This window comes from Suncus etruscus, chromosome 1 (assembly GCF_024139225.1).
Source record: "Suncus etruscus isolate mSunEtr1 chromosome 1, mSunEtr1.pri.cur, whole genome shotgun sequence".
Lineage (NCBI taxonomy): Eukaryota > Metazoa > Chordata > Mammalia > Eulipotyphla > Soricidae > Suncus > Suncus etruscus.
In genome coordinates this window covers 10079689-10094631 of record NC_064848.1, presented here as the reverse complement: position 1 = coordinate 10094631, position 14943 = coordinate 10079689, and the positions used below count along the sequence as shown (strand labels likewise).

Genomic DNA, 14943 nt, shown 5'->3' with positions numbered 1-14943 from the left:
ACAAAACAGTTAAGTATATGTAATATGGTACAAGTTTAGATTGCTTTATGGTTTGAATGCAGAGCAAGACATTGGTACTAAGAAATAAAATAATAGAGGGGACATCACTGTCTCAGCTATGCTCAGTGGAGTGTTCACAGTGGGAGGCAGAAAATGTCCCTCACCAGTGGGTGGATGGTGTCATGGTGTGGGGGGAAGATGGTAGAGTGATGAGAGCTCAAGAGAGAGCAGCGGAAATCTGGGATGTCTTCAAGGATATCAAGCCAGACTGCTGTGAACAGGGCTTAGGAGCAAAGGATATGTTTTTTTCTTTTAAACTAATTTTAGACCTTAGAGATAAGTTGCAAAAATAGAACAAAGAATTCCTTTCTATCTCCTAAGCTTCTTTCAGAGCCAAAGAACAATTACTATTGACCATACTTGATCTAGCTACTCGGCAAACTCCCCAGAAATGTTTCTTAATAGCTTCAAACCTCAAGTGAATGACTTATTAAAATTTCATTCTAACATATAGGTGGCACTGTAAAATTTGGTTGCCTTCTATGTGAGATAAGCCATGGTCAGGTGGCATGGCTGTAGACTCATTTTTATCTTAGTTTAGTGGTATTGCACCTGACTCTGTGCTCAGGAGTCATTGCTGACTGCAATGCTTGGAGGATCCTGTGTTGCCAGGCATCAAAACTGGAGTTCCCAAATGAAAAAACAACAACAACAACAACAACAACAAAAACAACAAACCGACAATTCCTCTTTAAACTATTTCCCCATTATGTATTTATTTTATTGAATCCCAATAGACTCATGTTATTTTTTTTAATTAATTTTCTTGGAGAGTGCACTGTTTCTAAATGTAGGTCCTGAAATACCAGGTTGATAAATGGAATGGGTGGAGCAAGCTTCTACTCCATTTCTTTTTTTTTGTTTTGTTTTGTTTTGGGGCCACACCCGGCAGTGCTCAGGGGTTACTCCTGACTGTCTGCTCAGAAATAGCTCCTGGCAGGCACAGAGGACCATATGGGACACCGGGATTCGAACCAACCACCTTTGGTCCTGGATCGGCTGCTTGCAAGGCAAACACCACTGTGCTATCTCTCCGGGCCCCTCTACGCCATTTCTTAGTACCACAAAAGCATTTAATAGATTTTCCTGGGGCCGGGAAGGTGGTGCTAGAGGTAAGGTGTCTGCCTTGCAAGCGCTAGCATAGGACGGACTGCGGTTCGATCCCCCGGTGTCTCATATGGTCCTCCCAAGCCAGGGGCGATTTCTGAGCACATAGCCAGGAGTAACCCCTGAGCATCAAACAGGTGTGGCCCAAAACCAAAAAAAAAAAAAAAAGATTTTCCTTGGATAGAGAATGTATCAGATATTAAATTAATAAGAACAGATACTACACTTGATCTTAGTCAAAAGGTCAGGAAACAATTAGTTTTATTTTATTTTATTTTATTTTATTTGGTTTTTGGGTCACACCCAGCAGCACTTAGGGGTCACTCCTGACTCTATGCTCAGAAATCGGTCCTGGCAGGCTCTAGGGACCATATGGAATGCAGGATTTGAACTACAGTCCTTCTGCATGCAAGGCAAATGCCCTACCTCCTTGTCATCTCACCAATCCTCAATTAGTTTTATTTTAAAGAGATTTTTTTAACATTATGTCTGAATATCTATGACCCTTAAGAATAAAATAATGGCAACTTTTCATCTTTCAGTTCTATTCTATTTATGCTTTGTTTTTTCAGTTGAGTGGGCCAACCAAAACCCAGCAGTACTTAGGAACATTGTACTTAGGGACAGTCATGACTCTGTGGCAGGAATCACTCTTGGTGAGGCAGAGGAGACCATATATAATCTAGGAATCAATTCCCAGTCAGCTGTGTGCAAGGCAATCACCTTCCCCACCGTAAACCTTAACTAACCCTTGTACTATCTCTCCGCACTCTATTTGTGCCATTCTCCTAGTTTTCTACTGCATGTATCATATTGTAAGGTTCTGTTTTGAAGGATGAGATAAGCTGCATCCTTAGCCAAGAAGAGGTCAGTACAAATGCCCCCTAAAATCTGCAACCCAGTTATCTCTCCAATAGGTAGGTGCTTTCTTAGAAAGGGGGTTGCCAGTGAACTCAGGCATAGCTGCAGCAATGAATGACTCACTCCTTCACAACAGAGTATTTTTAAAATGCTATTGTTGGAGGTTGTTAGATGGCCCTTTTCATGTTGCATGGAACCTCTCTTTTGTCATCTATCCATTGGTGCTAATGATGTCTCCCAACATGACACCCACTGAAACTTACTGTCATGTGTCAGATCCATATATGCAGGATGTTGCTGGCTTACACCTGCTGTTTTGCTGGAATTCTTTAGGTATGCAGGAGCTGAGTGCCCCTTCCACTTCACTGTCCCTGGAGGGAGCTAACTGATGCTGCTGCCTACGCCTCCCCACCCCAGGCTTCCAGTTATCAAGGGCCACGGCATCTGCTCCAGAGAGCAACTTTATGGGATTTTAGCGCCTGTGGTGTTGGCCTGAGAACAAAGTGAGAGCAGACAGCAGGGAAGAGAATTGGGACAACTGGACCTTGGTGGGGAGAGCGGATGAGCAACACAACTTCTTTGCTTTTCTTGTAAGCACTGAGATGACCCCACATAGGGAGATTACTCAGGGCTTCCCAATGTCATTTAACCATGAATCCTTTTTCTGGCAGCACTTTTCTGGGGGCTAAGGTTACCAAAATGAAAATCTCACAAGGCTCCACTCTTAACAAACAGCCATGTTTCCCAATTAATGGCATTGGTGGGAGGCAGAAGGGCTTGTGTTCCAGTAGGGAAGACAACGCCATATTACCCCTAGTCTCTCAGTATGTGGGAGTGGAAGAAAAACAAAGCAACCAAGCCCCTAATTTCAGGCTCCTGCAAGGTATCAGACTTATCACCATGCTCACAACATTGTTCCTTTCATTTTCTCAATTGTCAATTTCTGTAGACTATAAAGTCCAAGAGAGCATGTGCACAGGGAATAGTAAGAAATCAGGAGAAGCCTGATGAAGTACAAATATAACATAACCCTTTGCCAACAGGTAAATATTTCTTTGTTGCGTTAGGGCCTCTATTTATTTTAGAGTGAGTATTAAGAGGTCTCTCTTACCCTGCATGTCTCCCTAACTGGTTCTTTTTCTTCTATCTCCAGGTAATCTGGGTTCATGCTTCTTCCTGCAACTGGAGTCTAGTCTCCTTGATCTGAAATCCACCCTGGCTGTGAGAAGAGAAATAGTCACAGGCTCTGAGTAAGACAAGGGGTTTCTAGAAGGAAGTGGAGTTTTCCATAGAGGTGTCAGAGCCCCTTTAGGCTCTATTTTCCTTTATATGTTTTTTTCCCCTTCTTACTTCATTCTTTTTCTCGGCTCCAATATACCCAATTAGAGAAGATAGGAAACTTCATATTACTGGCTACAGGGCCACTTTAGGAATTCCAAAAAGTCTGAGTATTTCTGTTTTCCTTCTTCACTTGATAATTATCACAGCTGAGAGGGGTCTCTCAAATGGAAGGCATTGTCTCCAGGAGGTGTGAGGCTAAAGGGATAATAAAGAAGGCTGGTTGGTGGCCTCCAGATTCACAGGTCCCTTTTCTCCTCCAAAAAGGATTAACAAAATGATGACAATAGGTATTTGTAGATCCAGCCCCTTTGGGAGTGCCTGTTCTTCTCAAACTTGATGGATCCTTCAATCCTCTGGTCATGAAAAACATTCACCAAAGTCAAGGGGACAGACTGGGAAAAGAGAAGGACAACTGGACCTTCAACAACTGGCTGCATCTCAGTAGCACAGAATCTTCTGACATGGTTAACTATCCTGGGACCACCACATGGGTACATGTATATCCCAATAGGAAAGATACAAGCCCTAGGCTATAGCAGGCTTCTGAAGCCACCAGCTGTTCTACATGATAGATCTGGGAATGGGCCCAGAGATCCCAGAATAAAGAAGTGAAGAGAGCAAGCAGCATGCAGTGCTGGCAATAAATAAACAAATACAGAAGTAGATCTACACCTCTTTTGGGGGGAAGCACCAGAGATGCTCAGGATTTAGGTCTGACTCTTTTCAGAATCACTCTTGGGTGGTGCTTGAGGTGCTGGGGATCAAACCTGGACCAACTAGATGCCCTTTTCTCCTGACAGAATACATCTCTTTTATGTATTTATTTTGGTTTTTGGGTCACACCCAGCAGCGCTCAGAGGTTACTCCAAGCTTTACACTCAGAAATCGCTCCTGGCAAGCTCAGTGGACCATATGGGATGCCGGAATTAGAATCATCGTCCTTCTGCATGCAAGGCAAACACTCTACCTCCATGCTATTTCTCCAGCCCCACATCTCTTTCTAATCTGCCTGGGAAGGTTGTTCTGAGAAGCTAGTACAAGTCAATGCTACTGAGGGCCATTTATTGTGATTTGGGTGATTTTTTAAATTCACAAGAAGCAGCTTCTGAGGAGCTCTATGTGGAATAAAACATCACCAGATTTGTGTGTATGCTAAAGGGGAGAGGGTAAAATGCTATTATTAAAAAAAAAAAAAGGTAAGGTAAAAAAAAAGATCATTCCATAAGTCTTTTGTAATAAAAAATGTATTCAAAGTAAAACAAACTCATCATTCTAAAGGAATGCTTGCATGCTACTCCTGCTTCCTGGGAGAGGCTCTTAATAAGGCCTTGTCCTTCATCCCTGGGCCACGCTCCCCCACAGTCAGTGGTTCTGGGACAGAGGTATCAGCACAGAAAACAGAGTTTTGTGTGAAGCTAATCAGCTCCTAAGATACTTGGTGCCATAGCCACATTGGGCCTCTTGGGCAAGTTTCCTCCATAGCAAACTGGTTTTATTGTTGAACAGAGCTTATTTTCTAACGTCTTAGAGATAGTGCATATCTAACAAACACTGACCATATCTGGTTTTTACATATACCCAAAGTCCTGAGAAAGCCAAATAACCTCCAAGTTCTTTGCTTTACAATGCCCACTTTGTCTTGCCTTGGGATGGGTTGCACCTGACAAAACTCAGGTATTAGTCCTGACTCTGCACTTAGGGATCATTCCTGGTGGTCCTCAGAGTACCATGTGTGGTATCAGGGATTGAACTCATGTTAACTACATGCAAGACAAGAGTTCTACCTACTGTATGGTCCCTGCTATGCCTTCACATCCAGGACTTGCTTGAGAACTTTTTTTTTTTTTTTTTGCCATACTAGGCGACGTTCAGGGATTTCTCCTGGCTTTGTGCTCAGAAATCGCTCCTAGCTTGGAGGACCATATGGGATGCTGGGGATTGAACTCTCATCTATTCTGGGTCAGCTGCATGCAAGGCAAATGGCCTACTACTGTGCTACAACTCCGACCCCATGCTTGAACACTTTCACCTAAACCCTGCAGCTTAGAAACCATCAAACTCAAAACCACTGTCTATCTAATGCAAAGAACATACTAGAAGAAGAGCAGACAGCTTCATACCAACTCTTGAAACTTCCAAAAATGGAATAAGGAGTTATGTAGCCCCTTTGGTACCCACCTAGGAAAAGATGACATATGCAAAGAAGCATGTGACTTTTTCTTAAATTTCAAGCCGTATTAGAAATGGCTTCTTTTTATTCTACTGTGCAACCTGGAGCCTTATCCTGGCTTCAAGAGAATAGGTCTCCTCCCAAACCACCACTTTGTGGCCAGAGATCATTAGGATGTACTGAGAAAGGTGCTGTGCTTATTGATTTGAAAAGGACGAGAGGTGGCCTGCCCGTGTGGGGAGCCCTGGAAGGAAGCCAATCCTCCTCCTAACCAGGTGTCAGCACCCAACGGTGCATCAGCAACAGTCCCAGCCTACTTCTGCTCCACTCATGTTTCCCTGTCTTAAACCCAGGGTTTTGGAGATAGAGGCAGTGACTCTGCATTCATTCTATGAGTGGCCCCATAGTTGATTAGGACAAGAATCCGTGCAAGCGCATGTCTGAGTATTGGCACCAGCTCCTTTGCTGATCCGGCAAAATCCATGCCTGGGGCTGCTCCAGTGCGTCCCTTTTCTTTGTTCTGCCCCTCATGAATGTAGCAAAGGGGGTCAATAAGGAGTCTCAGCTGTCATTGCTACCGAAAAGGTGTTGAGTTTCGAATCTCATCAAAGCAGAGGAGTTTAGACTCTACCAAAGAAGACGAAATCTAACCGGGTTTGGTGTTGGGTTTTGTTCTGTTCCTTCTTGAAAATTAAAACAAAAACTCAGCTGGGTTGTTACACGGACAGCCCATACTAGAGATGTACATTTCTACCAGTGCCCATGCCTCTATCTGGTGGATTCGTCTGTGCAAATCCAGTTTTTTTGGAAGTTAAATGATTTTCTTTTAAAAATTCGGGCGAAGTTTTAAAGCTTTTCTTCTAAAACACATTGGGAAGTAAGTGGGTGATATGGTTGTAGGTGGGTGACCTGTGGAATTGTACAGTTCCCAAGCCTATGTACCATAAAGCTCCTGAGGGCTCCCAAGAATGATCCTGGAGCAAAGAGCCAGGAATAAGCCTTGAACACAGCTGGATGTTGCCCCAAACCAAAAGAACCATAATAAAATAGCAACAATAATAACAAAAAAATAAAATAAAAACAAACATTGGGAGGATAAAGCCACCTGAGCTGTGGGTTATTGGAATGTAGGATAATGAGCTCATTCATGTATCTCCCTATGCCCTTTGGGGACCAGGCTGACTTGTGGGAGCAGATGTTGAAGATAAGGCAGAGCTTTCTACATCAGTATGTTATATATATGTGTATGTTATATATATATAACATATATATCAGGGTCAGGGTGGTTAAAGGGGTAGAAAACTGGACCAGGATTCAGAATAGAGTTAAGAATGCTTGTACTTTCCCTCAGGAAGTGAGACCATGAGCAATCACATCGCCTCTTTAAGCCCCTTTCTTCACCTGCTAAGTGGGTCTAACTTGTGGCTATTAACTGCTGGCCTAACTCATGGCCATGAACTTCCCTCAAGGAAGTATTGGGTTGAGGATCCTCAAGCCCTCTACCTTTTTCTCTTGGAATTCTGAAACTGGGCCAGGCATGGGGTTCAGCTTGCATATGGGAGCCCTGACTTCACATCTCACTCTTACTCTCTCTCTCTCTTTCCCTTCTTCCCTCCCTCACTACCTTCTTTTCTCTTTACTTGTCTCTCTCACACACAAACACTCACATATACATCCAAAGTTTGCGAGAATGTGTATTGTCTACCTTGTCTGTCCCATTTGTCTGCCTAGCTAGATCACTGTCCTTCCAGTGTCAAGGCAATATTCTGAAGGATAAATAAAGGGCATCAAATCAAGCAGAGGACAAACATGAGCATGAACAAGCATGTCAGTTTAGAGGCAAACTTCTGATCCAGTCTTATGAATTGAAAATATCACAGACAGGAAGGAAACCTTATCACTCTAACATGCAATGGATATTGTGTTTAGGTAGGCAGTGGGGGAAGGTGTTGTGAAAGGTTTGTTTTGCTTCTTTTTCCTTTCTTCTTTCTTCTTTTCTTCCTCCCATTCCTTATTTATTTCCCTTTCTTTAAATTTTGTATCTTTTAATGGAGCATCCTTGAAGAAGAAACAGAAAAACACATTTACAAAGATTACTTTAGGGGCTGGAGAGATAGATAGTGCAGTAGGTAAATGCTTTCTTTGCACACGATCAATCTGGTTTTGATCCCCAGAATCCCACATGGTCCCCTAAGTACCTCCAGGAATAATTTTTGAGCACATAAGCAGGAGTAATCCTTGAGCATTGCCATGTGTGATCAAAAACCAAAGCTTTGTTTTTAAAGATGAACTTTAATTGGAGATCAAATGTTTTAGCTGTCAGTGTCTGTCTTTTGCAGGTAATAAGAACCATTTTCTGTGTAATGTTTTTATAAGGAGAGAGCTGAACTGTATAGTTAAGCAAACGTGCAACTGGATTCTTGTTCTGTTATTCTTTATTAACTAACTTTGGAAAAACCACACAAGAGACTAGGTTTTGTCTACTGTAAAGTGGGGTTAACCACCATTCTTAAGGGCGTATTGTCATTCCCCTTTGAGGTGAGAAGCAAGTTACCTGTTGCAGTTGATATTAAATAATGGGATTTTCCTTAGCCAATAGCTTTTTCTTGACTTACGTTTTCTTAAAATTGGGCAAAAAACTCTTAAGCTGCTTTTAACAGTGTACTAATTAGCATGCCTCCTTTTCCCACACCAGTTATTCCAATAGACATGAACATGGACTCCTGCTAAACTGTGGAAGTTACTGTCAGATACTTGGTAGGCTGGTCTCAGAAGTGGGTGTTAAGTAAAGCACTCACCACCCCATATTCTGTAGCATTTTGAATTAAGTCACTGAAATTTGAATTTTCTCATTGCTACAACAAGATCTTAGCATATTAGAACTGGCGAAGTAGTTGTACAAAGGTGTCTTGAGGTGTCTGAAAATACAAGTAGGCCACGGAACAGTGTTTGAAAAGTCTTATTCATTCTACACAGATGATTGGGATATTGGGAGATCCACATTAAGCAACAACTTCTCGCATGGCCATAGAAGACTCTTCTTTCCAAATATCTGAAAATCTACTCCCTGTATAGATCTGTCATGGTGATATGAATATTCATCTCTGCTAAGTTCCAGGTATAGGGGGACCCCATGTTCTGAAAAGCAGGTAATGTGGGGGAAGCTGCCCAGGGTCTGGGCACTGGAGTGATGCTTGAGAAAGGCTCAGTGGCAAGAGTCCTAAAAGGGTGTCTGAGAGGCCTGAGGCCTGCACTGTGGTGACATATCCTTGCTAGAGGGAGATGCAACTTTCCTATGTGTTGTTCTCTAGGTGTCTTCTCCTGTTTTGGCATTTTCACTCCCTCCCATAACAATCTCATCTTCACAACACCCACAATAGTTTCTCTGGGAATTTTCTTTGTGCCACCTAGATCTAGCCTCTTACCTTACACTCCATGTTCCCACTCTTTGGTATTTGATATGATCTCTTTAAGTCTGTGTTCTTAGAAGAAAGCATTTCGGGGTCTGGAGTGATATCACAGCAGTAGGGAGTTTGCCTTGCACACAGCCGATCTTGGATGGACCTTCGTTCGATCCTCTGGCATCCCATATGGTCCCCCGAGCCAGGAGCGATTTCTGAGCATATAGCTAGGAGTAACCCTGAGCCTCGCAGGGTTTGGCCCAAAAAGCAATAAAAAGAAGAAAACATTTCTCCTGCTCTGCCACCACCCAACACAACATTTCCCATTCCACACTCTGTTGGGTCACATGCACCTGTCTTCCCAATCACTCAGCTTCTAAATTGTAAACTTCTCCTGGCCTTCTGAGGATCCACATTTATCTGCCAATATGAAAGGGAGGAGCACAAACAGTAAACACTGAAAACATTTTGCTGGATATATAAGACTGGCTCAATCTAGGGAGAATGCTTCAAATTGTAGGTTCAAAAAAATGAATTACAGATAACCTCATTCTCCGTCATTGTTTGATGTTAAAGTTTTAAAAGGCAGAATTTTTACAATAATGATACCTATACATACATAAATAAAATACTAATTTCCAAATGACAATTCAATTTTTGTATAAGGGCTACACCCAGCATTACTCAGGGCTTATTCCTGATTCTGTTCTTATGGATAATTCTTGACAGGGCTATGGAGCCATAGGTTATTCTGGAGATCAAGCCCAGTTTGATGACATGCAAGGCACTAACCCTAGCTACCCAATACTATCTTGAGTCCTCAGTAATTTAGAAAAAAAAAGGCAAATTTAGGAGCAAAGTTCTTCACATCCCGTCTTCCTATCACTCCGTCTTAGACATGAAAACAGCTAAAGTGTGTGGTAGATTAAGAAAAGTAAATCCCCAAATTGCAAGTCAGATTACTGGGAAAGAAAGGTCTCAAAGATCCAGAATGTATTGTATAATTATGAAGAGAATGAAATTGAGTAATAAACCCCCATATGTAGGAACTCCTGTGTAGTAACCTCCAACTGGCAGATGTGTGCTTCTGTCCCTAAAAATGCATTCCATGTGTTATGAGATCTGAACTACAGGATAATGATTCAGGACCAAAACTGGCCACTGGGTGGCACACACAAAGGACTGATCTGAAGAGTGTTATAATTTGCAAACAGAACTTACAGAACTACAGTCCACTATGACAGCCTGGAAGTAGCAACCAGAATATACCCGATCAATTTCTGCTTTAAAAAAACAAAAACAAAAACAAAAACAAACATAAAATCAGGACCAGAGAGATAACATAGTAATAGAGCTGCCTTGCACAGAGCTAATCCAGGTTCAATTCCTGACATCCCAGATAACCAACCCCCCAATTACCACCAGGAGTTATTCTTGAGTTCAGAGTCAGTAGTAACCCCAGAGCATATCCAAAACCTCAAATAAAAATTAATTAATTAAAAACTAAAATCAGGGGCCAGAGCAATAGCACAGCGGGAGGGCATTTGCCTTGCACCCGGCCGATCTAGGATGGACCTTGGTTCAATCCCCGGCATCCCATATGGTTCCCCTAACCAGGAGCTCTTTCTGAGAGCATATCCAGGAGTAACCTTTGAGAGTCACAAGGTGTGGCCCAAAAAGTTAAAAAACAAAACAAAACAAAACAAAAACTAAAATCAATGCTCCTTTAGAATGTAGGCCTCAAAATCTCAGAACAGAGCTTCATAACTATAACGCTTAAATTGTTCAAAATAGATATCAATGTTAGGATGATCAAATTTTTCTAAAATAGCTACAATGACCTGCTCCAAGAAGTCAAAGTTTGAGTATGGAAAGATAGTAGTTTGTCTTGCACTCAGCTAACCTGGTTCAATCTCTGGCATTGCATATGGTTCCTTATAGTTCGCCAGAAGTGATCCCTGAAAACAGAGCCATAAATAAGCACCAAACACTTCCCAATGTGGCCCAAACAGAAAATAGAACAACAACAAAAAGTACTCATGTAGCAAACATTTGCTTCTTGAAACAATTGGAAAAAAACAAATACTGCAGTAGCAGCAAAAAAGAAACACAAAGGCAAGATAAATTCAAATTTGATATCTTAAAAATTGAAATTAAAAGTTTACTCCATAGAAATAAACTTAAAGATCAATGGAAATGATAAAATTTGAATTGGGGGAAACAGATAAACAGACAACCAAGCACATCTCAATAACTCAAGGGAAAGTATCGTAAGTTTAATATTTGTGTTGTTAGATTTCCTGAGGGAAGAAAGAAGTGTTAAATGGGAACAAATGCCTTAGAAAATTATCATTAAAATGTTTACCATATTTTTCAAATGATAAAGTGATAGTTGTACAAACACAGCAAACTCCAAATAGGTTAATCTTAAAGTGACCCACCATCATAATGCAACAAAGAAAAACTGAAGACAATGGGGCCGGGCGGTGGCGCTGGAGGTAAGGTGCCTGCCTTACCTGCGCTAGCCTAGGAGACGGACCGCGGTTCGATCCCCCGGCGTCCCATATGGTCCCCCAAGCCAGGAGCGACTTCTGAGCGCATAGCCAGGAGTAACCCCTGAGCGTTACCGGGTGTGGCCCAAAAACCAAAAAAAAAAAAAAAAAAAAGAAAAACTGAAGACAAAAAATTGGAAGGACCAAAGAGATGGAGTAGAATTAAGGCATTTTCCTTTTATGAAATCAATTATGGTTCAATCTGCAGCACCACATATGGTCCTCTAGAACTGCCAGGAGTAATCACTGAGTGCAGAGTCAAAAGTAAGTCCTGAGCACAAGTGACTCAAAAAGAATTCAAAACAGTAAGTAAAAAAAACTGTGCAAGCAGCCAAAGACAAATTATGTGTTTCATATAGTGCAACAATGATTTTCAAATGACCAACGCTTTGCACCAGAAATCATGTAGGTCGAAAGGATAAGTCAAAATTGTAATATATTCAAATAAAATATCCATTTATAATTCTATATATAATCAAAATATCCTTCAGAAATAAATATGAAAGAAAGATGTTCACAAATAAAATAACTCATTAAATGCCAGGACTTTTTTTATGAGAACTGCAATAGAAAAATCAGCAAAAGGAAAATAATTTCAAGAAGATATTGTAACAGAAGAATACAAACTAGAATGGTAAGTATATATAGGAAACAAATTATAACTTAAGTTCTTCAAAGTATTTATTGAAAGCAAAAATTGGAAAGCAAAAGGAATATAATCTCAGAAGATAAATTATAAATTACAATTATTTATAATTACAAATTATAGAATTAACTTCAAAGATCTCTCCTCAGTGACTGATGCTATACAAAGTTCCAAAGTCTTAATATCAAATTATGAAGTAATTCAAAAATCCTTTGAAGACATAAATATAAAAGGCCTTCTCACAAAACCCTTTTCATGTAATGAGGGGCTGGGTTAGTGGTCTACATAGCCACATGCTTTCTTCAGGATCAGCTCTATTGACACGGAGCCTTCATTCTAAGAGAACATTTTTCTTCAAAAACATGTTGCCTTGTGGGCCTGGCCCCTTGTTCATTACTTTTGATGAAGTAATTCAAATCTGGATATGGTATCCATGGAAAAAGAGATTGCCCCCAAAATACCAGAGGAGAGTTCTGTGCCTGCCTCTGCCATGGATAGACTCGACATCAATTTTAGTAACTTTTTAGTTAATTTTATAAGAAGCCTTCTTCTATTTCATTGAAACTTAGGACTCAACATGCTAAGCATTAATTTTTATGTTGAGAGTAATCTATAGGCCAAAGAGCATTCTAGGTTGTGCGCTGTACCAGTAATAAACTTCCTCTAGCTTATTTTTTTGAAAGGGATGCCATTTTCTCAGGCTTTGTTCAGAAGGCCCAGGACTCCTCCCAGAAATACTCTGCCAATTAGGCCTGCAGTTAGCTCAAGAAACCCAAGGACACAGAGCTGCTTGGGTCATGCATTGCTGGGTAACATCAGGGCCACCCCAATGCTGCTTACAAGCCTGCAAGACCACAATTCAGTGATGCTCAGGGGACCAAAAGATACCAAATAGCAAACATAAGATCAGCCTCATACAAGGGCAGCACCTTAACTTAGACTATCTCTCTCTTGTCCTATTCTGTAACTATGAATATTTTTAAAATTTTAAACCTTCAGTGATATGTGTAAGGAAAACCTAAATTAAGTTATAATGTGGGGTCCAAAGCAATAGCACAGGGGGTAGGACGTTTGCCTTGCATGTAGCTGACCAGTGTTCAATCCCTGGAATCCCATATGGTCCCTGAACACCACCAGGAGTAATTCCTGAGTGCAGAGCCAGGAATAACCCTTGAGCATCACCAGGTGTGGCCCCAAAACCAAAAAAAAAGCCATAATGTGTAATGCCACCTAGAACCTCTCCTCCTCCTCTTCCTCTTCCTCTTCCTCTTCTTCCTCTTCCCTCTTTTTCACTTTCTCTTCCTCTTTCTTTTTCTTCTCCTTATTTTTCTCCTTTTTCTCCTCCTCCTTCTCCTCCCTCCTCCTTTCTCTTCCTCTTCCTCTTTTACTTCTTCCTTCTTTGTTCTTCCTTCTTCCTTCTTCCTTTCTCCTCCTCCTCCTCCTCCTCCTCCTCCTCCTCCTCCTCCTCCTTCTTCTTCTTCTTCTTCTTCTTCTTCTTCTTCTTCTTCTTCTAACAAGAGTCAAGGGACCATCCCCAGTTCCTCAATAAAGACAATCCTAGTATCAAGGGAACACAAGGAAGCACTGGTTACTTCTGAGATCTCTGTTTTTATTTACAGTGGCCCCTTTACCAATTTTGTTTCACTTTCGAAACACTGGAGCCAGAGCTTCTGTACAATTTATGAGAATTTTCTGTTTGTTCCTTTAAATAATGCAAATTTTCAGGTTGAAGAAAGATTCTTGCTAAGTTTTTTTTAATATGGAATAATAAAAATTAGTTTAGAAAAAAACTTTTTTAAACTGAGAACATGCATGACAGGGATAGGGAAGAATGGTCACCCATCTTTTGCACCTAAAGGCTCATATTCCTTGTCTTCTGATCTGCCCTTGGTCCTCACCTCAGGAAGAGCATGAAGATGAAATTACTAGCTCCTATCTTGCTAAATATACTGGTCAAAAAAAGGAAAGGCCTACAAAGAGGGCATACATTGATCACATCTCTTAGAAAAGATGGGAAAATAATATGACAAGAGAAAAATGCTAAATTCTTTTTTTGTTTTTTTGTTTTTGTTTTTGGGCTACACCCAGTAGTAATCAGGGGTTACTCCTGGCTCAGGGGTCATTTCTGGAAGTACTCAGGGTATGAAATGCCAGGGTTCAAATCTGTTTTGTTTTTTCCCTTGGTGTACCATTTCTGGAGGTACTGCAATACCAGGTCGATGCATGGCATGGATGGAGCAAGTTCCTATTCCATTTCCTGATGTCAAAAATCCATTTAATATATTTTTGTTGGATAGATGATGTATTAGATATTAAACTGATAAGAACAGATACTACACTTGATCTTAGCCAAAAGACAGAGAAGTGATGAAATCCAGGTTTTATTGTGCATTGTGCAAGGCAAAAGCCCTATCTGTTTTGCTTCAGCCCCATCTCTTCAGCCCTAGATGCTCTCTAGATGCTAATTTCTTGAGTGGTCAGTGACCTGGACAGAATCTGCAGAAACTTGACTTTTGCAACTGAAAGAGATGCAAAGGGTAGAAAGACAGCTGCAGGAAGTAGCCATGTCAGTGAAGGAAATTTCTCAGAATTCAACTAAAGCACCCATTGAATTGCTCCACAGACACTTGAGGTTTTGTCCTGCCTGCCAGAAAATAATTTGGAATCCTCAGCCCATCCCAAGCAGCAGGTGAAAGGATCAGAGAACAAATGCTTTACCATCCTCATTAAACTTCAAAAAATGTTAGCTATGACTTGTAGCCACTTGCAAAAAATTGAACTTAGACCCCCAGCTAACATCATGTA

The 14943-nt window shown here is 41.1% G+C and overlaps 2 non-coding genes across 2 annotated transcripts; both read right to left on the bottom strand.

The window, feature by feature from the left end:
- Positions 1 to 1235: 1235 nt before the first annotated feature.
- Positions 1236 to 1423, bottom strand: LOC125994863 (U2 spliceosomal RNA). The gene has a single exon (XR_007490688.1). It is a non-coding gene; the product is annotated as a U2 spliceosomal RNA (small nuclear RNA).
- Positions 1424 to 14316: 12893 nt separating this feature from the next.
- Positions 14317 to 14507, bottom strand: LOC126033845 (U2 spliceosomal RNA). The gene has a single exon (XR_007504511.1). It is a non-coding gene; the product is annotated as a U2 spliceosomal RNA (small nuclear RNA).
- Positions 14508 to 14943: the final 436 nt, after the last annotated feature.